Source organism: Prionailurus bengalensis, chromosome A3, assembly GCF_016509475.1.
Source record: "Prionailurus bengalensis isolate Pbe53 chromosome A3, Fcat_Pben_1.1_paternal_pri, whole genome shotgun sequence".
Lineage (NCBI taxonomy): Eukaryota > Metazoa > Chordata > Mammalia > Carnivora > Felidae > Prionailurus > Prionailurus bengalensis.
The window spans coordinates 109,646,293-109,672,121 of NC_057354.1; the positions used below are offsets into that span (position 1 = coordinate 109,646,293).

Here is a 25,829-nt window from a genome sequence, read left to right on the forward strand (position 1 = left end):
AGAGTTAAACCCCCAAAGACAATGCCAGGGCTGCTAAGGATTTATGGGCTTTGACAAGAGAACAATAGGATGGGAGAAAGGCCAACGGGGCACAAAAGGAAGAGGGCACAGGAGAATATGAACCTTCACCTAATACCTTGTTCGGTTTAAACTGCCTTTTAAGATGCTTAGAAGAGGCGGCACTAGCCTGTGAGGACGGGAAGCAGTCACTGTCAGAAGAAATCCAGAACGTGTGAAAGTGAGGATGGGAACATAAGGCTGGAGCATCAGGCAGTTCGTCTCTTTCCTCCTGCAGCTGAGCCAACAGCCTGTGGGTGCTCGTCTGGCAGAGTCTCCCTCAGATCCCTGGAGCTCGGCTATTTGAGGGTTCTGCTCCCTGGAGGTGTTTTCTCTAATCCTACAGAATGCAGCAACACCTGTGAGCCCTCCTGCTAAAGGGCATAGGAGGAAACTTGCAGGCCAGCGAAACGTGGTCCTCTCCTCTTCCTCCTTCCCCCATCCCAGAGTGTGACGGTGGAGACCAAAGGCAGGGTCCCTGGCGGCCCCACGACTGTTCAACTAGGAATGGCCACCTGCCAGGAACCCTTGGTAGAAGGCTGGGGGTTCAGTTCTAGGAGATCATCTTTCCAGAAGTGTGGTCTGAGGTTACGTGGGGTTTGAGAGTTCACCAGAGACAAAAAGGATTGTGGTTGAGATGGAAGGGAGTAGCCCAGAGCTTTGGGGCACCCGTGTGCGTGCCTTGCACACATGTGCATGCCCACACCCCACATATTATACTGTGTGTGCATGTGAATGTATGTTTGGGAAGTGTTCACAATCACGGAATCTCCCCAAACTATACTCGTGCTCTCTTTCTCGGGTGACAGTAAAAACATGATCATTGGAGGAAAAAAAATCGAAAAACCCAGAAAAGCACAGAGAAGAAAACAATCCCATCACCAAGAGAAACATTTAAACATTTTGTATCTGGCACTCTTGTCTTTTCACGTGGCAGATGGAGAGTTCTTCATTTAGTTTTCCGAAATTGGGATCTTACTCAACGTACTAGTTTGTTTATGTTAACGATGTACTATTAAACCATTTTAAGTTAAGGGTGCATTGTGAATGTTCCCCCATGTTCCCATAATTTATTTTTTTAAGTGTTTATTTATTTATTTTGAGAGAGAGAGAGAGAGAGAGAGAGCACACGAGTAGGGAAGAGACAGAGAGAGAGAGGGAGAGAGAAAATCCCAAGTGGGCTCCATGCTCAGTGCAGAGCCCAAGATCGGTTTCAGTCTCATAGCTGTGAGATCACGACCTGAGCGGAAAACAAGAATTAGACATTTAACCAACTGAGTCCCCCAGGTGCCCCATCCCATGATATGTTCAATGCTGGTCTAGTAGTCCACGCCTGGATGCACCCAGCCAGATACTTTAACTACAATCGGGATAAGCACATTTACTCATAACCTTGGCCCAAGGCATAAGTAAAGATGATTAGTTCTGCGCTTGGCTCTATGACCCCCAAAGTCCCATGACACCAGCATTTCACTGGCAGCTGTGTTCTCTTTCGTGTGTGTGTATCTGAGGAGAGAGACCTTTTTCTTCCCTCCTGTGACCGGATGGGATTTTTCTCTCTGTCTGCTCACTTGTCTATTGTTTTCCATGAATCCCCATGTCTGTGTGTTAGCATTTCTGACTGGCTGGGGGTAGCGGGGTGGGGAGCACTTTGGGAAACACAAACCTCTGATTCTTGAATGCCTGCAGGCTGACCGACAGGGTCTAACAAGCAGCGCTCACCCTTCTAGAGCTGGACCAGGACGGTAGGCCTGTGGTGTGGGTGGGGAGCCTTAACCGCTCCTCCTCCTCCTCTCTGCTACCATTTAAAACCATCTGGAGGCAGGGAGGAAATTCGTTCAGCCCTTCAACTTGTGTGACCACACACATTCTTTTAAGAGATATTTACTAGCTTCGCAGGAAAACAAAATTCGCCGTAAAAAAAATTTGAAGAAAATATTCTCCATTTTCTCCGCTTTCCCCTTGTATGACTCTCCACACGAGAGGTATTTGTAGCCTCTCCTCAAGCGTGCTTCAGATTTTCACTTCGGCTTTGGTTTTCCCTCACAACTTCCTCTTGCTACTGTGAAATGTGGTTGGCTCAAGTGACTTTTCCTTTCTTTCCCATCTTTGCAAGATAATCCACGGGCCGTGTCTCCAGAGGCGAAGTAAGAAGACCTTCACAGGGTTATTCTCCTGACCCTACTCAGTCCCGCCCTGGAAGAGGGGGTCTGCCTCTGGACAAGCGGGAAGGCCCAGGCTCCTGACAGGACCACTAAGGACTGTACATAGACTGGGCAGAAAAGCACAGGACCTTTTCTTTTTCAGAATTATACCCTGTTTCTTCTTCTTATTTTTTCTCTGTGTCAGTGACCCAAGAATAAAACTAAGGAGAAAGGGAAAATGTGATTGGTCAGGCCTAGGGAAGGTGAGGAAAGGCAGGCTAGAGCCACAGATAATAATGAATAACTAAACATCACGGGGGCAGCTGGGTGGCTCAGTCGGTTAAGCATCTGACTTCGGCTCAGGTCATGATCTCATAGTTCGTGAGTTCGAGCCTTGCATCAGGCTTGTTGTGTCAGCACAGAGCCCGCTTTGGATCCTCTGTCACCCTCTCTCTCTGCCCCTCTCCCACTCGCGCTCTCTCTCTCTCAAAATAAATAAACTTAAAAAAAAGAACACAGTTGATAGTTTCACAGTTTAAAGATCAGTTCCATATCCATTATCTCATTAGCTCCTCACAATAGTCCGAAGAGGAATACACCACAGACATTACTCTTATCTCCACAACTATAGACTTAGAATTGCAGGTCTCTAATGGATGCTATGGTGTCCTACCCAGATGTTACCTCAGGAGAGAGAAACTCATCCCCCTAGCTGTAGGAGTGTCCACTGCTGAGTCCCCCCCCCCCAATGGGAACTGCTCTCCATTGAAGAGCTCTGCCTCAACCAACGTTTCACTCCTTCTCTGGGCCCTTGCTTTGATTCCAGACATGTGGAAAGGGCCATCCCAGCTCCTGTACACCCTGTAGGATCAGCTGAAATGCTGTAGCAACTGCATCAGAGTTCAACAAATAGGGTTTTTACTCTATGTGCCTCTTTGAAAACCACAATTTTTTTCTCAGTATCTCATATCTTGGCTCTCCATCCATATCATCCCTACGAGTGTAGACATATAGTCTTCAACAGCTGCAAAACATCCCATGGATATCTCATAATTCACTTATCCCATTCCTTATTGTTGAATATTTAGGTACTTTCCAACTATTTTCTATCAATTATACTTTGTTGAACATCTTTGTATATACATCTTCATAAATTTGTCCAACTGTCTTTAGGATGAATTCCTAGAGGCTGATTGATGGGTCAAAAGATACTGCTCTCCATAAGAGTGCTAACAATTTCTATTCCCACCACAAGTACTGGGAAAATCCCCAAATCTGTCTGTCTCCATTCAGATTCGTGACGATAAAACTCAAATGGACCCTCAGCACTGCAATCCTACCACACATTCCTCCATAGTTTGCTTTCCTACTTTTCAAGATAATCCTTTAAATTGGTTTCATTTCTTCTTAACCCTACTGCATCCCTTCCCCTCCCACATGCCCAGCTGATATCCTGGTTTCATACCTGTCCCCCCCGCAAAAAAATTGAAGGCATAGAGGGCAACACTCTTACCTGTCCACCCTCAAATCAGTACACCCCCAACCCTGCCACATGCACTGTGTACCAGAACCCCATTGTCTCTGCCTTCCTCTTTCACTGTAGCAGTGTCCACGTGGCTAGCCATAGTTAACACCTCACTTGAACCACATTTGTCCAACTGCTCAAGGACTTCTGTCCTGCGATATCCCCTTTCCTTCTTACATCATCATCACCATCCACCACCATCATCATCATCATCATCCTCATCATCTCTGTCTTCTCTCTCCTGGATGATTGCCAGTGGCATAAAATGAACTCTCTCATCCCCCATCCCAAAATACAGACAAATCAAAAATCAAAAATAACAAAATAAGACAAAACTCCTTTCATGGCCCCTCTAGCCTTCACCCCATTTCTCTTCGATTCCCTTCCCAGCAAAACCTCTGGAACAAGTTGTCTACACTCTTTGCCACAAATTCCTCACTGTCCATCCACTCTCCACACTCTCCCAGTGAGCCCTGCCACTCACCCCACCTGTTCTTATCCAACTGATTCCTTTTATGTTGCCACATCTAAGGGACACATTTTGGTCCTTGTCTTGACTGATTCCCAGTGGCAGAGGCAGTGTCTAGAGCGAACCACTCTCCTGAAAAACCCAACCACCCCAACTTCTAGGATAATACACTCTGCTGGTTCCTCTTCTAACTTACACATTTCTCCTGCTTAGATTGTTTTGCTGGCATCTCCCCTTCCACATGAACTCTGAAGATTGGAGCACCTCAGGGCTCAGTCCTTGGCCCTGGAGACCCTTCCTCTTGTATCCCCACCCCCTTCTCTGTCTCAATAATCATCACATAAAATCAATACCAAAAATTGACAAAGACAGCTCAAAAATAAATAAATACAGATCAATGGCATATCATATATTCACTCATTCAATACATATTTATTGAACACCTACTTTGTGCTGAGCATTGAGGGAAGACTATGGTGAAAGAGATAGGAAGTCTCTGTTCCAAAGTTACATACCATAACGTGCAAAATCTCACACTCAAAGCAGAAGTGATCCTTATATGGTATAATTGCATGTGAAGGCTTTTTTTTTTTTTAATATTTGACTTTATTAAAGGTTTTTTTTTTGTCCTTTTTTTTTTCTTTTAAGGAAAAGGGAAAGCCAGGTTTGTACCTCTGAAAAAAATGTTGGCATAGTTTCTAAACAAACACTCTAAAGATTCTCTAATCTTCTTAGAGTCAGAAGTGAACTATTTCCTTACTTAAGTACAATTAGAAATGGCTTATTTTCTCAATTTTAAATGAGTTTCTGAAACATATCACATGACACCAAGGATGAGTGGAAATTAGAAGCTGTTGCTGCTCTTTCTAGGTCATGAATCATAGCTTTTTCTCTACAATTTGCTGCAACTAATGTCTGAAATCTAAGGCCCCCATCCTGAATTAAATTATAATTCAGAGTTAAGAGGACATTACCCAAATCAGCACTGTAGGGGTTTATTTACATCATGCATGTAGTGATAAATTGGGAAATCCTTGTGTGTTTAAGATCTTCCTCTCTGAACATTCAGATATCCCATAATACTGCCTTTAGGATAAAAATAAGGTGGGGCAGGGGTTGGCCTGGATTTGTTTTCAGACATCTTAACCAACATTTGGACCAAATACATAGAAAGCATAATACATTTATATATGTATCAATTATTATATTCCCTAAATAGCCATAGTGATGAAAGTCTCTGCATGTACACACACTTAGTCTACTAGCTTTCTGGCTTTATCTTTCCATCCTCTTCAGACTTTGTGGGGTCCACTGTGTGGATATCTTGACTCATGAATTTTTTAGACTAATTATCCCAGCAGATTTAAGCCTGTTGGACACTGGGGCACTGGTTGGTGCTGTTGTGACTGTTAATGGGCATATACTGGGTAAGATTTTTCCTTTCGTCTTGTTTTATGTCCCAAGAGTTTGGCTAGGGGGTCAAGGGTCAAGGAGAGGGTACCCCAAGATGGGCCACTTTGGCATTAAGACTATTTTGAGCTGAAAGTAATCAAGATCCTGTGAACTCCAAAGAAATGTTTTGCCCTTCCCTTAACTACATGGAAGAATCTAAATTAGAGGAGGTCTTTCCCAGAATAATGGTTATTACCAGAGTTAAAGTTTATTTGAGGGACCCATCTGTATACCAGGGCAAAAATATAACTACCAAACATCTGCTTTTTTTCTTACTGCCCTGTCAATGGCATTTTTTCCCTTTGAAGTCCCAGATCCCTATTCCATTCCCCCGAGTTCAGGATGACATATATACCTCCGTTTGCCTGACTGTTTTTGGAATTTCTGTGACTATGTGGATTCCCCATTTGTACACTATTAAATTTGATTTTCTCCCTTTAATCTGTCTCATGTCGATTTGATTCTTAGTCCAGCTAGAAGGGCCTTTGAGGGGACAGGAATTCTGGCTCCTTGACAGTTGGCATAGTCAAAAGGATGTTTTAAGTCACTGGACACCAGTCGCTCTGACGCTGCTGGAGCTGAAATCTCCTGGGACATCTGACACACAGCTGGCAGAAGGTAAGATTTCTTACCACGTCAGCCTGCCGGAATCTCTATCTGCGGAGTCTGATGAAGTGAGAATGACAAGATGAGAGTCCTTTTTCTCTCTTTGTAAATTTAGATTAACAGGAGAAAATGTTTGCAAAACTAGTTCCTTGGGCTAAGTGACTCTTTGGTTAAAGTTGATAGAATACTCTTTGGTTGCTGATCCATTCCCTCCCAGACATGGTCTTTGTTTTCCTGTCCCTGTGTCTTTTACATTATTTGTCATACAAACTTTGCTGTGAGACATCTCAGCCAAAGCCACAAAGCCACAAAATAGCGGGCAGGGGTCGAGCATGGAAACACTGTTAGAGCAATCACCACCTGAAGAAGACTCCTGTGTTAGGATAAGTTGACCCTGGAACAGGTTAGCTTAACAAACATTTGGACTAAATACGTAGAAAAAATAATACGCTTATATATGTATAAATTATTTTATTCCCTAAATAGCCACAGTGCTGAACCTCAAGGAAACTTCCATGCAGTGAGGTACACTGTGAAATGTCACAAAACCCCCAACCCTGTGGCACATCCCTCCTTAAGTAAGTATTAGTTTGGCTCCAGGGCTCAGAAGAAGCTGTTAATGGGCACATACTGGATAAGACTTTTCCTTTCATCTTGTTTTATGTCCCAAGAGTTTGGCTTTGTGGCCAGTGAGAACATTCTCTTTGGTCTTCGCCATCCAGAGAATGGTGGAGGGGCACCTTGGCGGCCTGTCAAATAGACTGGGGATCTAAGTCTCTCTCTCTCTCTTTGTCCAGCCATTCCAGCTCTCAGGGGACTTTGTCATGAGCAGCCCCAGCCTGTAGGAACCTTTGTCACCTCAACCTTCATTGCTTGTTCTTGCTGGAAAGCCCAATTCCAGTAGCGCCTGGAATCATCAGTGTCACAGATGAGCAGATCGATGGCTGGAGGCATCCCACGACTTTGTGGGAGACTGGAGACACTGTTATTACTACACCATCCTTCCTGCCTACGCGACGAAAGCTTTTGCCTTCCTAGACTAATTGCAGGAGTCAACTTTTTGAATCATGGGGGCTGCACCATCTATGCCCTCTGCGGACACTTCCTGCATCTTCGGTGAAGCCATTAGAAGGCTTATTGGTTTGAGTAACTTTTAATAGATCCTACTCATCAATGGCCAGACAATGGATCCTTTAAATTGGCTAGATTTAAATTATATATATATACCTGTGTGTGTGTGTGTGTGTGTGTGTATAAAATGAAGGTCTCTCAATTGTCTTATTAGTACAATAACTAGTCTGAAGGACTCCTTTGACAAAATAAAAAAGTAGAAATTAGAATAAGACTTAAATGTCCATATCCAACATATATTTCTCTTCTTAAAATCCAGGTTCATCTGCCTATTTTAATTTTCCTTTCCCTATAAGATCTACAGAGAACACTCTGCCCTCACCTCTAGGTTCTAAAAACACAGGTTGCTCATATAAATGTTGAAAGCTTGAAAAACAAATTTAGCAAAAGCCCGTGAGACTGGCAGTGAGGCTCCCTACCTTCCAGGACTCTGGAGTCAGGCTCTACCTGCTTTGGGCATTCCTATACAATGTCCTTTGCTGTTGTATCTGAGAGGGCCTACTGCAAAAGAATTCATGTCCCCTGAACAGCGGGGGATTTTTTAAACTGTAAAGCCCTTTCCCTCTACTTTCCAAAGACACAACCAAATTTAGAAGGAAATCACAAAGACTATTTGACTATGTTCACAACCTTCTCTTCACAGAGGAAACAGAGGACCAAAATTTCTCACAAGCCCTTCTAGAAATAATCTGCAAAAAGTCACTAATCAAGGGCTAATAGAAGCCAGAAAAAAGGCTTACCCAGAAAAAAGGCCTTTGTTAAAATGCTTTATACAGACTTTACAAAGGCATAAATCTTTTGGTTCCCATTTTGGTTAAAAATCTCGCTGAGAGAAACAAATTTAGTTTAAAAGGTGGGTCAGTCCTTTGATATTCAGGCTGTGATCTAGGTCTTTGGGGAATTAGAGACAACTGTTTTTATTTTACAAATCTCTACGAAGCCAGAAATGAAATTTAGAAACAAGTCAAAGTCCACCTATCTTTACCCATCTCCAAAACTCACCTATTCCTCTCACAGTGTTTGTGAATATTATAAAAGACCAAGATACTGGAACAAAATGGTCCTGTATTTTAAGGGGAAAAGATGTAATTTTTAAATAGAAATCACCCTGAAACTCAAGGGAAAAACATTTTTTTTACATTCTTTCTCTATCCCTTGAAATGATAAATCTTATCATACTTTTGAAATATAAATACAGCCCACAGTCTCCTGAGATTGAAGGAAAAAAGGCAGGGTGGTGGCAGGGAAGAGGCCCTTTTAAAATCCAAACTGCTAAAAGGATCCTAATGTCCCAACTATCACATCTGAGAACAGGCAGATAGGTTCTAAATATCCACCTTGGAAAAAAATTTGGGTGTTTTCTCTGTGTCTTTGTGATGTAAACTCCCTCCCTTCTACCCCTTCTTCTCTAGAACCTCAGAGCCATTCCTTGAAATGCAAACTTCAAGAAGTTTCTCGTGGGAGGGAGGGGAGAAGTATTTAGAAATTGAGTCTATAATGTCGGCTACACAAATATTAGTAAAAAAAAAAAAAGCAAAAGCTGGGAAAGATTTTGTTTGTACCTTGTCTTTGTATTTTTGCATCCACATATGTTGTAAAGGTGAAATATTTTCTCTATCTCCGGGTGGTATTGCTAAAATTAATTTGTAAAAGAGGTGTATTTTAGCTGGTTTGAAGGCAAGTACTTGTAAGGATTGGGCATTCTAAAACTCAGAAAGTTAGAAACTAACCTAAATGTTTTTCAGGTTCATATGATTTGGGAAAATATCTGAAAAGAAAGCAGGTTGAAGGTTGTTGGTTTAATTAAAATAGATCTTTAGAGTTATCAGCATTAAATAGAAAACTTGTATTCTGCGTGTGTTGACTAAAAGTCAGAGACGTTCAGGTTATCTCTCTCTTGCCAAATTTGTCAGGGGAAAAAAACAAAACAAAACAAAACCTTAGAATAATGGCTGACTTTGTCTAATGCTTCATGAAGTTTTGTGGGTAGTCTAGGCATAATCCTTAGGAGCAAGTAAATTAAATAGATGTCAGTAAGATAAACAAAAAAGTTTGTAGATAAACTTTTAAGTAGCTTCCAAAATCTTTGGTAACCTAAAACTTTAAAATTTTTCTAGGTTGAACCGTGAGTAAGTTTAAATTCATTGATTATCTAGATCATCTCCAAATAAGATAACATAATGAACATTTTATACTGAATATAACTTATCTGCTTTTGTTTTATTACAGAAAAACTAATAATAAATTTGGATCTGTTAATAAACATCCTTTATGCTTTATTGAAAGATAATACTATGGAAAAACACATGTTTTTTTAGAAATTATGAAATATATTCATACATTTGCCAATCTAAAGAATTATGGTACAGCAGACAATTTGCAACTTCTTATTATTTAGTTTTCACTAAAAATTAAGGTTTCTAAGCATGAAGAATTCTAATGAATGTAATTAAGATGACTGGAATTAAGGGAAACAACCCTGTATGCAAGGAAAGTAAGATATGTGTTTTTGGTAAGAAAAAGTCTGAGGAAAAAGAACACATCTTTGTTGAGGGAAAACAAAATAATTTTGTCCTAAAGTGAGACTTAGTTATTTAAAGCTGGAAAGCTTGGGGCAACAGCTGAATGCAAAAAAGAAAGTTGCAGAAGGTTTTTGGACAAAGAATCTTTGGAAAGAAATTTTATGTGTGGTCAGTCCTGGCTAAGATCAAGATAAATTAAGTAAGTGAATTTATTTTAATATCAAAAACACACTGAGGCAAAATTAAAATTTTGTTTTCTCTTTGTGAAAAAGGACTAAATTTCCTTAAACTATTGGTCTGCTTTTAATGAGAAACTGTAAACAAAAGTTTTTCTTTAGCTTTTAAGTTATCTGCGTAAAAAACAATAATTCTCTTTTGCCAAAATAATTTCCTATGTTTATCAGGCCTTTGATTAGTTAAGAAAACTGAGTCTTTATTAAAAGAGCTGTGTTTTGCTTACCACTGTGTAACCTTGCCTGTGAAATCTTATATTGTCATTTTGGCTATTTGTATCATTAGGTATTCTTTCGTAATGATTTGTGATCCTATTTAATCAATTTTTATATACTTCCCAAAATCAAATTCTAAAATCAAGTTTTTGACCACAGTCTAACTGAACAGGGGGCCATTAGAACATTTCCAAAAAAGGTTTGCAAGAAATTAAACTAATTAGGCTTATATGGTGTGCTAAATTACATGGGTAGCATTGTCCAATCAGTGATATTAAAGCCTCTTAGATGATATTTATGCAGGTAACTATGAAAATCAGTGTTCTTTTTATCATTATTATTAAATCTGTGTTCTAAAAAGTTTAGGACTTTTATGAAAGTCCTAAAAATCTGACATCCTGGCATGTTATTATCTTGACGTGTTGTGGGTCCCAAAGCTAACCAAATTTCCATGTCAACTGCATTGTAATGAGTCTAATCAGATCGTTAACTGTGCCATTTTTAAGTCTTCTATTATTTACTGGCAATTATACTTTTACTCAGGTGATTTTATAAAAGCTTCCTGCAAACATGCTTCATCTTCAGGGAGATTCATGGAAAGAACTCTGAGTACAGGTTCCTGATATGCTCAAGATCATCAAACTGAACTAAGTAAAAAAAAAAAAATTAAAAAAAAAATAATCCAGAACTAGTGAAAAAACTGGATTCAAGCAGAATAAGAATTAATAATAACATGGGAACTGCATAAACTAAGGAGGTTAATTATAATTTTTATGACTTTTTGTTTGAAACCTTGCTGAGTTTTTAAAAATACATTTTTTTCTAGATTAAAGAAAACTTCTCTTAGGCTAACTAGTTGATAGCAATGTGATAAAATATACCTTTGTGAATAAATTGTAACATTTATCTTTTCTCCCTACCCGAACGCCCCAGAATTCAGAAATTCTCAGTGAGTATTCTTATATTTTTATGGCAATATATTTATTTGCCTAAGTTTAACAAGAACCTGTTCTCTTTATGACAGGACATGATTGGAAGCCTTAGTTATATTACAAAGGCTTTGGCTGGAATGTCGTATTTGAAAGAGGCGTGCATAGACTCAGATATGAACAGACAGCCTTAAGGAACTAAGCCTGACTTTATGGAGCCAATAAAACCCCTTGGAAAATATCAGCCTGGTGCATTGCTTACAAAGGTCCCAGCAGCCTCACCAGGTGAATAAAGAAGGTCATTCCCTGGCAGGTGCAGGAAGCTCAGGATGTTCTGGGGACCTCAAGAAGAGAGGAATTCACCCAAGTCTGTAAGTATTGCAGATTAAGTCAGATGGCAAGTATTTGGCTTCACTTCTGGCCTTAAGAGGCTATTAAAAGTTCATTCTAGAGATTCCTTATGAAAAGTTCCAACAAAGCAGAGTTTTAAAAGCCTATATGTGTAAATAATCAGGCCACTTTTTTTTTTTTTTTTTTTTTTTTTTGGAAACTAGACTTATTTTGCAAACAAACTAGTGTTAATCTGGCTACCGTTGGTAAAAATGAGGGTGATTATAGAGAAAATATGTTTTGATAACACACCTTTGTAAATAGTAAATTTTAACACTATTTATTATAAGCTGGCCTAAATCCTGATTTCTTCTAGTGTTCTCCAGTGCCAGGCTACAACTCTCCAAACTAATGTTTTTGAATGTTTTCCCACCTTTCTGACTTGGAATCATTTGAGAACTAAAACTTCCCTCTTCCTTGAAGCCCTGCAAACTTAATACAAATGGCTTGGTGTAAACTTCAAAGAAATTGCCACAATGGCTCATGTCTAGACAATCTTTGTACCTACTGCACTGCGGGCCACTCAACAGATTGCTAGAGACATGTGAGCTACAAACCAGGAGAATCTGTCGCATTGCCACGGCCTGCCTTCACTCTGTCTGAAGATGCTCGGAGCCTGACATCTAGAAGTCTTGTCAGCTGGCTGGCTCAGAACTCAGAGACAGGTTTATAATCTGATCTAATCATTAACCGCTGCTTTTCTTTTATTTCCGTAGAAAGGCCTCTTATCTAATACCTGATTACTTGACCATAGGCCTAGCTTGGAGAAACGCCACCTTCTGAAATGAGTTCAACTAAGCTGACCTATTATCAAGACTCAGGGGAGTGGTTCGGTGAGACGAAACAATCTATCAGCTCAACTTTTAATGTGTGAACCATCAGGAAGTTTCAGGGGACGGAACTGTGAGGGCCAAAGACAGGCTGTCCCAAGGTGGGCCACTTTGGTATGAAGACTGTTTTGAGCTGAAAGCAGTCGAGACCCTCTAGGTCAAGAGGAACTCCTTGCTCCTCCCTGAGCTGCATAGGAGAATCTAAGTTGGAAATCTTTCCCAGAATAACGGTTATTACCACAGATACATTTATCTGCATGACCCATCTGTAGGGCAGGGCAGACATCTAAGTACCAAACACCTCCTTTTCTTACTGCCCTGTCACCTGCATTTTTTCCCTTCAAAGTCCCAGACTCCTACCCCTTCTCCTCACCTCAGGATGGCATACAGACCTCATTTGGCCTGACTGTCTTTGGAATTTCCATGTCTGTGTGGATTCCCTGTATGTATGCTATTAAATTTGATTTTCTCCTATTGATCCATCCATGTCAGTTTGATTCTTAGTCCAGTTGGAAGGACCTTTGTGAGGACAGGTATTCTTGCTCCCCGACATTACTCTAAGGTAAACATTCTCTCCCATTTCACCCTTCACAAAATCTCCAAGGAAATGTTCCAAACCCCAGGGCTCTGGGGCCTCAGAGAAGGGCCTGCTTCTCCTTGGGTCACATAGACGTTCCCATGACTGCAAGTTGTCTTGCAGAATTCCACAAACAAAGCCAATCTCACATAGTGCTGATAAAACAGGCATTTATCTAATGACATTTTTAGAGCAGAGGTGAAGGGACACATGCTCACGGTGTCACAATCTTTGCAGAAATTGTTGCTGGAAGTCAGGTGGATACCACACGCATTTCCTGGCATTGCTGGTGGCCATCCTGGCCCTCCTGCTCAGCTGTCCTCAGGGTGAAATGCCCTCCTCAGATTCAGAAGGGAGAACCCCTCCCCACTCTGCTGCCTTTCCCCCAAAGTTGTGTTTGTTGCCCTTCCAGATCTCTGCTTGGTCTGTGGACCTCAACGCTTAGAGTCTTTCCACCCAAGCTGTCAGATGCTGGTTCAGAAGTCCATTTCCCTCCCCCACCCCCCCCACCCCCCAACACTCCCCACAGGCCACTGTTACCTTTCTCACTCCCCTCCTCATCTTCAAAAGCCAGCTGGACCGACTTCACTATCATTGCTGAGACATCAGCTTAAGAAATGAAACCCCCAGCCCTTCCTTTTCTTCTGAGCCAGCATTCCAGGCCAGCTGTGAGGGGAAAGGTCAGGCTTTAGTTGCCTTTCTCCTCTGGGACCTGAGATTTCATTCATTTCCCCTTCATTTCTGGAATGTTGCTTCCCCATCTGCTCTTGTGGTAGCACACAGGTTTTATCTGCTCTGCTTCCCAAGCTTTTATGGAAGTTGTCCCAGCCTTCTCTGGCTCTCCCACTCTCTGGGAATGTTTTATAAAGTTGCGGCTGTCACGTTTCTCCCAATTATTAAAGCACAAGGACACTAACCTGACATCCATTGAAGCCCCAACCCAGTGCTCTCCCGGTCACCACAAATGACCTCTGTTCCTCCTCTGGCTTTTCTTGAGCCTGGGAGAAATGAAATTCCAACTTTCTTTGCTGTTAGCTACTTACATGCAACAGCCACACGGATTCTGCTTCATGAGATAATCCATATATTTTAAGAAAAAGGTAACTCCAAGGACACAGTTATCTTAGCTCTTAATTATTTCACTACTTACAATATTTTTTACCAAGATATTCAGCTTTTCAAGTAGAGTGCTCCTTCTCTGAAGAAACTGTTCAAAGTTTGCAGCACCCATGACTTCTTCCACAAGAGGGCAACAATTAAGGGTGAACAGCAGAACCTTTTTGGGGGGTGGTTGCTACTCTTCGTTACAAAATTTTTGTTTGTTCATTTTCATTGGAAAAAGGCTTTTCTGAATGTAATTCGCCTTTCCAATAACACAGCTCTTCCTTATCTCTCTACACTGTGTTTAAAATCACCTTGTCTAAACTCGTCTTAACTAGGCTGACCTCAAATCCTTGTTCATTTTATTTTATTTTTTTTATTTTTTGTAATGTTTATTTTTATTTTTAAAAGAGAGAGAGACAGAGCACCAGGCAGGGGCAGAGAGAGAGAGAGACACACAGAATCTGAAGCAGGCTCCAGGCTCTGAGTGGTCAGCACAGAGCCCCATGTGGGGCTCGAACCCACAAACCACAAGATCATGACCTGAGCCAAAGTCGGACGCTTCACCGACTGAGCCACCCAGGTGCCACCCTTGTTCATTTTAAAATGAGAATCAGATTTCCTGCAAAATCTCTGCCTAGTGAAAATCAAAAAAATTGTTTTAAATTAGAATTTACATTCAGCAAGAAAAAGAGAAGCCCACACAGGGCTTTATGCCTCCAAACATGTCTTTACACCAAAGGCAAGGAAGGCATCAATGCATTCAAGGGTCCACCTTGGACAAAGGGTAGGGCAAATGGAAATGTGCATAAGAGAGTTACCATATACTACAAGAAGGAAGGGCCTGGGGCAAGTAAAACTGAATAACAATTGTTCTTTAAATTTCAGAAAAGCTCCCCTGTAATCTGAGTTGGGTGCTATTTACAAAGCATTCTGAACAGGAGGGCCGACCAGCTGGTTCTAAGCCTGGCTATGGAGAAGGGAATATGTAGCCCCTCTTATCACGTGAGGCTAAGCCAACCTTTGCTCACCCCCAGAAAGCCAGTTTTCTCCTGCACCCCACAACACATGCTCCTCGGATCCCAACCACCCACTCACTCCCAAGCCCATAGCCTCCTTCTGATCACCAGCCTAATCAGTGATCCTTGAGGGGGTGGGGATCAGTGCGGCTCAGCCCAGGCTGTGAACTTCTAACCCTCGGAGCATTCTTATCCCATTGTGATAAAATCCACGGGGACTCAACAGTTTAATTCTTCCGCGAACACTGAATGTATACCAGGTCCTGGGGGAGGGAGGGAGAGGGAAGGAACGCAGCAAGGCTGGGTTGTACAGAGGACGAAGTCCCTGCTCCCCAGGTCTAGTTGAGCAGCGATCTATTGGATATGAAACCAAAAATAACACCAGATCGAATGAAGTCAATGAAATAATAGTGCAAAGTGCTCAAGGGATCAAGAGGAGAAAACAATTCGTTCCATAATGGGGAAAGGAGCCAAAGGGAATGAGGCTTTCCACAGCAGAGAAAGGGAGGGGGCAATTTTGGCTGAGGGAACAGCCTTGAAATGTAGGCTGTATTTATAGACCCTTTTTAGCCTCCTGGCGAGGCTACAGGGGAAATTCAATAATTTGATGGGAATGAGTTGGACACCGAAATTTCACATCAAATCCCACCATGGAGGGCTTAGGGGGGCTAGTATCCTCCTTGTTTCATGGAAGTTAGGCATATAAAAGTAGTTTTTGAAAAGAACTTCAAAAGAAGATTTGTCTGGCTAGTGACTTCTTTGGAATTATAGAAGGGAATCACGGATAATAATAATAATATAGTAATAATAGCTACTGATATTTTATCAAACTGGAAGTGATTTAGGGCATATATAGTCTTTTAGAGCTGAAGGAACTTTGAAGACCAACTCATCCAACTCACTTATTTTACAGAGGAGGAAATTGACGCCCAGAGAAAATTTCTTGTCTCTGATCCACAGCTAGTAAGGGGTAAAGCAGGGATGGGGCACAGATCTCTTCCTTCTTAAACCAGCTTACTCGCCACCAAAATGTGTCAATCTGCACCGCTCCCGGCTGTATTTCAGAGAAGAAAAATCAGTGATGGGAGTTTAAGAGGTTTGCCTGAAGTCCCACAGCCCCCGGTGGCTCAGATGGAACCCAAACCTAGGACGTTGAGGACAATGAGTCAACGTGCTCCTATAAACATTCTTACTGAAATTAAACCCATTCACGAGGGACGAAGCACGAGAACGAAGAGTGAGCGTGGCGATTAGAGCCCAAGAATGCATGCTTCTCCAATCATGACCCGGGTAAGAAATGCAGGGGCTGTAAGGGGTTTGCTTTGCCTCAGCCGCCCGTGCGGCTTCTCCCCACACACGCCAAGCTGCAGGGAGCTCTCTTTCTTCACCGAAGGCTTAGCTGCAATATGGTTTAAATTAGACATTTCTTGCCTGAGTAAAACAAATCACTTAGGTTATATGCTGACAAAAAAGGAACAGTCTGCATGCCTGGAAAGCTTAGGGGGAATTAAATTATGTGCTGTCACTTCAGAGTTGTTGCTGTCCTCTCCACCACCACCTCTCAATTGCCTGCAGGAGTCCTGGAACCTTGCGTGCAAGCTAAGCCATAACCCAAGGCTTAATATAAACTTGGGCTCTCAGGTCATTGGGAAATAACAGGTATATCCGGTTGGGTCTTTTGTGCTTGTCTGCACGCAAATTAAAAGTATTAAAAGTTCGTGCAAAGCAGAACTCCTGGGAGTCTCTGATTAGGGAGAAGGGAGGATGCCTTGGAAGAGAATTCTCATACAATCTTCCTGTTTATTTTTGCAGGGAATAGGAGATAGAGCTTGTTTATGAGAAGTTCACACCTCTGGGAGGCTGAGCTCAGAAGGGGCGGGCTGTGGAGGTGGCCTGGTGCCAGATGTCTGCTGGGGAGCAGGGCTCTGAAGGACTGCAAGGCAGAGCTTTGAAGGGGTTTAGTTTTCATAGACCTTCCGGAGGAGGGTTCGGGTGGGAGTGCCAATTCCCACACTTGTCCCGCTGGTGGCAACAATGGCAAGATGGCTTATGGGGGTGGGGGGCAGAGTTGGGTTGGAGGAGGGTCATTGGAGGGCCCTGAAAGCAAGGGGCCATACGCCCAGAGCTGTCACCTTGGCTCGTCACCTTCCTCAGTCTTTGATGACCCCAATACAGTTCGGCTCTGGGGCCTCCGAGAGGGTGGTTAGAGCTGGAAAGGGTGTCTATCCTGTCCCCATGCATCATCCACTGAAAAGCAGTAACGTTCATGTTTCCTGCCCTCAAACTTTGATTGTTCTCCATCAAGAGGTTGCCCACTTGGTGTGGCTGGGAGCTGGGAGAGAGTTTCTGGTCTGGTAGACCTGAATTCAAATTTTGGCTCAGCTACCGCAGGAGCTGTGTGACCTTTGGCTGATAACTCTAATTCCTCCGGCCTTGCTTCCTCTGTCTGTTGAAAAGGGATTATGGTTAATAGTTACCTGAAAGGGTTGGTTGTGAGGGATTAATGAAATGATTTCTGTCAAGTCCTTGGCATACTGCCTGGCTCAAAGTGCTCAATAAATGGTAGCTCTACATTATTAGTAGTATAGTGTTATTGTTGCCATTGTTATGATTGGCAGGTCCACTATCCAAATAGCTGCTGCATTTCAGGTTGTGGCTCTGAGGCCCTCGCGGTCCCACAACTGAACAGGATCCGCCCCCCGCCCCCCCACTTCTGCCATGATCTCCTAGTGCCTCATTCAGACATCACCTGGGCTCTGGCAGCAGAGATTGGGGGATCACTCTATCTCTTCTTCCTGGCCCCACTTGGTGGTTAAGGTGCATCGTCCCAGCCAGACCCCTGGGGATGGATGGTACTTCCAGCCAGGTACAGCCTGGCTGAACACGGTTGTTGTCTCCAAGATTTTCCTCCTCAAACCAGTAGCTGGGTCATTGCTGCCTCTGAAATTGACCCCTATTCCCACCAACTTCCTCTATCAAGGCCATAGTCGCTTCGATATTGCTTGGGTGGGGAGACACTCAAAAGAAGAATCACACTTTTGGGGCACCTGGGTGGCTCAGTCAGTTAAGCATCCGACTTCAGCTCAGGTCATGATCTCGCAGTCCATGAGTTCGAGCCCCGTGTCGGGCTCTGTGCTGACGGCTCAGAGCCTGGAGCCTGCTTTGGATTCTGTTCTCCCTCTCTCTCTGTCCCTCCCCCACTCATGCTCTGTCTCTCTCTCTCAAAAATAAATAAACATTAAAAAATTTAAAAAACAAAGAAAAATCACACTTTTAAGCTTAGACAGTGGTTCTCAGAGTGTGGTCCTGGGACTCCTTGGGAGGGTGGGTGGTCCCTGAGACCCCGTCTGAGGATCCACAAGTTTACAACTATGGTCATAGGATACTCTTTGCCTTTTTTTCCCTCTCCTGTCACGGTCCTTTCAGGGGCTGCATCACATTTGGGATCACAACAGACTGAAGGCAGGATCAGATATGAGTATTCATCTATCTTCTGTTAAGTCAGAAATAAAGGAAATTTTTAAAAATGTAAAACAATGCCACCCTTGCTAATCTTTTTGGTTTGGGAAAATAAAGTTATTTTCCCTAAAAATGTTATTTATGTTAACATAAATGTATTGGGTTTATTCTTTTCCAGTGAATAAATATTTTAAGTTTTGTTGCATTTTCATTTCTAAAATTGTAAATATTGGTAGATGTAACTGAGATCGAACAATAGCTCTTTGGTTTCTACAGTAATTTTTTAGAGTATGAAGAGGTCCTGAAAGCAAAACATTTGAGAAGCACTGAGCTCAGATTTTGGCACTGGGATCTATGAAATCATCCCTTTGCTGACTGACTTTTAAATAAAACCATCATTTCTGGGGATTTGGAATAGTGTGAATTTTATAGTAATTTCAATATAATGGATTCGAGTGTAGTAGATCTAGTCATGAAACCCATGTGGAATCTTCATTCCAGCTCTCTGCATGTTCCAGCCACTGTTTTAAAGGAAAAGTTTCTAAGCTCTCCCAAGACCAGACTGTAAATTACAGAGGTTAAATTGTGCAGGGCAGACACCAGGGGTAGTCTCCACTGGGAGGGGAGGGACAGGGTTTGAATCGCATCCCTCACTGGAACCAAGATAGTTTGACTGCTGGGGATCTGCCCTCCCTCCCTCCCCCCCACCAAGGGAATCAGCTCTCCTGGCAGGATGGGGGTGGGTGGAGAGGCTTGGCGTCACCCAGGCCCTCAGCAGCCATAATAGGGCAGAAAAGTCTGTACTCAGCATACAGTTAGGAGGGAGGGGCTTCTATAAGATTCCGGACGATAGGCGAAAGTTAATGCATCTTTACTGCTGGGGTATGGATGAGCTTTGCAGCCTGCGGCCCTGAGTTCAAATCTCTGCCCCCTCTTTTGCAATCTGTGTGACGGTGGGCAAACAGTTCACTGCCTCTGAACCTTAATCACCTGATATGTAATGTAAGCTAAAAGCAGCAATACTTTCAGGAGGATGAGGAGAAGTAAATGAAACAGTAGATGTAAAGCATAGAAAAAAGTTCCTGGCACCGGGGGGGGGGGGGGGGGGGAGATTAGCTCCCTTTCTTTCTCTGTCCCAACTCGCTCTGTGGTGTTAGGCACCCTGAGAGAATAGAGGGGCATAAACCACAGGCTTTCACTTTATGACTGAAACAGGAGGATCATCCTCCTGAGCCGGACACAGTGGCATTCCCAGTTGGTGTGTTTATTCCTTGTTCGACTAAATGATATGTGTAATTGGGTTTCTACCTCTCTGCTCTGCCTCGGGTATGGTGCTCAGGGCCCAGCAGTGAAAGAGAACAGAAATGAGGGCTCCTGGTAGTCTGGATGCCTCATGTGTCCTGGCTGGGGAGGTAGATTTCTATCTTACTCCATAGCCCCAGGTATTCCTTTGGCGGGTGGGGAGGGGGGGAGCCTGGAAACTCAGGGCTCGGTCACATTCTTACAGCGTCAAGTCCCTGAAATAATGAACAGACAGCAAGGACCCAGACAGCACAGTCAGTGATGAGAAGCCCCGGCCACACCTGAACAAACTAGAATGCCATGCTTTCAAAGCCCAGAAACGGATGGGCCCCTCCTTCCTTCTGCATCCAAACTCTTAAAGTGAACAGGTCGCCAGGGACTGACTCAGCGCAATGGGAAGAGGAAAATTGGAGGTTAGTCACCACTAAAGTACACACTATTGACTTTAACTTTGCAATCTGGATGGGGGAGCATTCTGGACAATTTCCCACCCCCTGGCCTTTAAAAAGGGGGATGCTGAGAGCCTCCCCGCCCTGCATTCTGGTTCTGGCTCCTGGGGTGGCCTCAGCCTCTTCAGTGTAGTTGTTAGCTGTGCCCGGGGCTGCAGGTCTGGGGCCACGGCCCGCTTTGAGCCACACCTGTAATGTCGGAACAGAGGGCCGGAGCTTCTGGGAAGCTAGATGGCATGGTCTCATTTGCACAAATCGCTGGGAGGTCCCTGGAGTTCTCTCCCACTTGTACCACGTGGACTGGTGCTTTCTCAACTTCCCTTGGCAGGGAATTGCGTGAGTGTCGTCCCGGAGCCTCATCACCGCAGGGCTGCAAAATATTCACAGAAGCCATGGTGGGACTGGCCCAAAGCCGAGCTTGGAGGAAAAAAAAACAAAAAACAAAAAAACCTAGCATGGCCTTGCCCAGAATCTTTTGGGAATGTGGCCTCTGCCTGCGTAAAGACCTGCCTCTGCACTGGGGTCCTGAAGTGGAGCACGTCCAAGGCGGGGTGACGCGAGGTGAGGGAGAGACTACTGCTCGGCTACCACCCGCGAGCTGGAGGAAAATGCCAACTGGCTATTGGTGCTGAGCCTTTCTGCCAAAAGCAGATGGCTCTGAGGTCAGCCTTCTAAAGGCCTTCTAGAGGCCGCAGCGAATGGCCTCCGACAGAAAAAGGACACTTGAGCCCCTGCAGGGGCTCGGACAGTGTCAGCTCCTTGAGTCCTTGCCACAACTCTGTGAACGAGGTACTGGCATCATTTCCAGTTTTCCCGAGCGTCACCTGGGCCCAGAGCAGTGATCTGCAGCAAACGGAGCCAGATTCTGACCCCGGCCGGCTCTGGGAAGGTGCAGATAGCCACTCAACGAGCTGCCTCAGAAACACAAGGGGCAGGTGACTCACGTCACCCTAGGCTTTCAGAGGCTTGCAGGTAGGTAAGGGCGTGTCGCCCTGGGAGCCATCACACTGAACCAAGAAGACCACGTCTTGGGGCGCCTGGGTGGCTCAGTCGGTTGAGCATCCGACTTCGGCTCAGGTCGTTTCGTGGGTTCGAGCCCCGCGCCGGGCTCTGTTCTGACAGCTCAGAGCTTGGAGCCTGCTTTGGATTCTGTGTCTCCTTCTTTCTCTGCCCCTCCCCCACTTGTGCTCTCTCTCTCTCTCTCTCAAAAATAAATAAAATGTAAAAAAAAAAAAAAAAAAGTTAAAAAAAAGAAGACCACATCTTTATCCCTGCGAGCTCCAAGTCCTTGCGTGACTCAGATTTTACTGGAAAGGAGTAACGGCTTGCTAGGACTAGGAGTAAACGACAACAGCAGCAGTAATAGTAATGGCTCTTGACAGTTCACTGTACCATCAGCCACGCTGACTGGTGTCCTCACAATATCTCCTTGACTCTTCACAAGTACCCTCTGTGGCTGGAATAGTGTTCTCTCTCTTGCGCAAACGTGGAGATGTGGGCTCTGAAGAGTTAAATAACCTGGCCGAGGTCACTGCTTATAGATAAGAAAGCCTGGCCTCACACCCAAGAGTGCCTGGCCCCAGGAGCCAAACTCCTAATAGTGGTGGCATGCAGGCTTTACTGCTTTTATATATAAATATATGTATAAATATATATATATATAAATATATAATATATAAATAATATATAATATATAAAATATAATATAATAATATATGTAAATAAATGTACTATATATATTTTTTAATGTTTATTAATTTCTGAGAGAGAGAGAGCATGAGCAGGGAAGGGGCAGAGAGAGGGGGAGACACAGACTCCAAAGCAGGCTCCAGGCACTGAGTTGTCAGCACAGGGCCCCATGCGGGGCTGGAACCCATGAATCATGAGATCATGACCTGAGCCAAAGTCGGACACCCAACCGACTGAGCCACCCAGGCGCCCCAGGCTTTACTGCTTTTAATCTCCTTGGGAGGATTAGACAAACCCGGAAGGCATTTGGGCCTGTGCCCAGGGGCCTGTGAAGAATTGTCATCATCTCAGAGGGGACATCAAGGCACACCGAGGTCACTCTCCCACCCTGGCTTCTGTGATGTCTTCCGTAGGGATGTGGAGATCCAGAATGTTCCCCACCTCTGACGTTTCACGGACTTTAATCTGGGGATTTCCCTCATCGGTCAAGAAGAGGTGACATCTGCATGCAAGCATGCGTATGCTTTAAAATCAGGAATAGGGCTGAAAGACAAGTATAGTAGTTTTGTTTTGTTTGTTCTCTTCCTACATTTGCAAACCTAAATTAAAACAATAGCTCTTTATATTTTTATTTTATTTAACATTGATTTATTTTTGAGAGAGAGAGAGAGACAGAGACACAGTGTGAGTGGGGGAGGGGCAGAGAGAGAGGGAGGCACAGAATCCGAAGCAGGCTACGGGCTCCGAGCTGTCAGCACAGAGCCCGACACAGGGCTCGAACCCACGAACCGGTGCTCAAACCCACGAACCGTGAGATCATGACCTGAGCCGAAGTCAGATGCTTAACCGACTGAGCCACCCAGGGGCCCCAATACTATACAATAGTTTAAAAGCATCAGGTAGATCTAGACTGTCTGTTGTGGCCACCAAGACAATATTAGGTGGGGAAAAAAAGCCACAGAACAGTAATTCTATGATCTCCTTTGTATTCAAATTCACACATAAGTACAAACACATGCACATACAGAAACAGAAGGCACCCGGTTCCCGTGGTTCCATCTGAGAAGGGGTGGGAGTGTGGGCTTTCCGATCTTCCTGCACGTTCTTATATTCTGATTAAATCATTTGCAGCAAGAATGTATTTATGTACTACGTGTGTGTGTTTTAAGAACTTCTATCTGACCAAAACAGAAAATATACTTTACATATATATACATATCAAATAAAAATATAGCATATAGATCCCTATATCTGCGCCTAGTCTCTGGCCCCCAGGGTCAGTGAGAGTTTAGCATGGCCTCCATGAACTGGAACACTGTGTGAAAGCCCTAAGATGCATTTAATAGGAATGAATGCCAATCTCACTTTTAGTTTTTTAAAAAATCAATTGCATAAATGCAATTAAAGACTCAGAATAGAATCAAATCTTAAAATAAAAGATGAAGAGTTTGCTTGATCATAAGTCTTAGTATGGGCATAACAGTGGGATGCAGATTTTTAAAATAGTCCCCAAACCTTAGTTTGTATTGAAAGAAACACTGTGTGTCTGGTGGGAAGTAACTGTGTCCCCTTGTGCTAGACAGGCTGTCACCTTTGGCAGTATCGTGTTCAGCTGCAGGGACATACCTAGGCATATTGAAAAACTGCATTGTCTAGAAGGCAGAGATAAGCTGGATAAAGTTCTAGAAACCGAGTTATTCCAAGGATGATGGAGGCGACTGGGGTGTTTCATAGTTGGTGGAGGGATGTTTCAGTGGCAGCACAGTAGCCATCTTCAAACATGTGAAGGGCTGTCGTGTGAAAGGGAAATTAGTTTTGGTTTATGTCTCTCCAAAGGGTAGCTCTAAGTTCAGCAGAAGACAACAACGTTCACTCCATATTCTTTCGTAACACTGGGAAGAAACTTTCAACATCGAGAGCTTTCTAACCAGAGCAGTCCAACCACAGAAACAGGCGACAGCTGAGAAATGACCACTTCCTTGGTAGAATGGGAAAATCCTGTTGGGGGTCAATGGTCAACAAGCCAACGTACAATTATCCAACCCTCGTGTTCCCTTTTGGCAATGTGTAGGGGAGGAATAACCACTTGAGTTATTTATCTACCAATTATTTTCTTCAGCCTGGATGTGACTACAGTTCTTGACCTGAATTTTTGTTCCTTTGTGGAAAGAGAAGAGAACATGTGAGGGAATACAGATCTAACCCTAAAGACTAAGAGGCGAATGGAGTAAAAGAAGACTGGGATCTGGATCCTCAACCAAGAATCTATTCCAGATTGGGGAGCTGTACCAGTCAGCATGCCTATGGCTAGATGTTGTCAGTTAGCTGAACCCCACTGCACATTTCTGTTTGCCTGTTTGTTGTACTTTACTTGCTGCTGCCTTATGCATTTTCTTGGTAACCTGGTAAATATTCATTTTTTAGGAAACAAAGATGAAAAACCATATCCTTCATCTGCCTAATGATTTTCTCTGCCCGATCAAAGGGTTAGGAAATTTTAAGTTGTTTTCTGTTGACCAAGGAAGGTAGTGGACAGCAGGCTTAGTTCTACTGTCAAAAGGGTGAGTTTCAGGAACTGGATGGGGTGATAGTCAAAACTCAGGGTACAAATGTACAGAAGCAACCCCAGACCTTGGCATCCCTTCCCTTCCTCTGAAGCCATCACTGTCCTGAGTTAGAGGCTGCTTCACCCCACAAACACTGAGCAGGAAAGTCCCGTTGGGTGGGAGCCCATACTAACTGATCGCTGAGGTTATCTGTTAGCCCCGGCATTGGATATTTTGCTCCTTTGTCTTTTCTTAGTTGTTCTATCTCTCTGACCCCTTTTCTTGCTCTCTTCACTCCTCTTCTCTCCTCTGCTTCTCACTCTTTATTGTCCCGTGAGAGAGAAAAGAGCAGTAGGAGGTGGGGAGAGAGGGGGACGAAGGAGATGGTGGTAGCTTGAGGGAAGAATGGAGGTCTCGGAGGGAATGCAGGAGAAGTGGGATAAGAGTGGAGCCAAGGAAAGGGGGAAGGAAGGAGAACGGGAGAGAATAAAGAAGGAAAAATGAAGAGCAAGGGGAACAAAGATGGCAGAGAAGGAAGGAAACCATAGGAAGCATGAAGAAGCAATCTGAGAACTGCACCCCTGGCTACTTTTATGCAGTGCAGGAAATCTTAAGTGGATTGTCTCCTGAAAACAAGAACACAGTGAAACCAAGGGCAGGAGCTGTTTACATATTATGTTCCTTTTATCTTCAAAAAGAATTGGAGGAGATCATAGGCCCAGACACACTTAGAGCATTCAAAGAGTGAGGGCAGCAAAGAAGGGAAGGGTCAAATCAGAGAGCGCTGAGGAAAACCATTCCCGTGGAGCAGATTTTTTCTTAGCCCCTGGACTCCAAGAAAACTGTATCAGATGAAGGACTCTGCAGGACTCATCAGTCCCGGGTTATTTTCACTGTCCTTTCTTATAAGAGACTCTCAATAAAAACTGAGAAGACATGTAAGATCGTAAGGTTACAAAGATATTTCTTTCCCATGCTCCTAGTTTTTATTCTTAGTAACTTTTAACTTTTTCTTGAGTGTCTTTTAATTTTGATACTATTTCAAATTTACAGACATGTGGCAAGAACATCACAAGGAACTCTCATTTACCCAAATTCTCCAATTAGGGACATTTTACCATGTTTGCTTTATCATTTTCCATTCTCTCTCTCTCTCTCTCTCTCTCTCTCTCTTCCCCCCCCC

General features: G+C 43.5%; 1 long non-coding RNA gene across 1 annotated transcript; it reads left to right on the forward strand.

Moving 5' to 3' along the window:
• The first annotated feature begins 6,158 nt into the window (after nt 1-6,158).
• Nucleotides 6,159-12,986, forward strand: LOC122497248. Its single transcript, XR_006301065.1, has 2 exons — nt 6,159-6,265; nt 11,380-12,986. It is a non-coding gene; the product is annotated as an uncharacterized LOC122497248 (long non-coding RNA).
• Nucleotides 12,987-25,829: the final 12,843 nt, after the last annotated feature.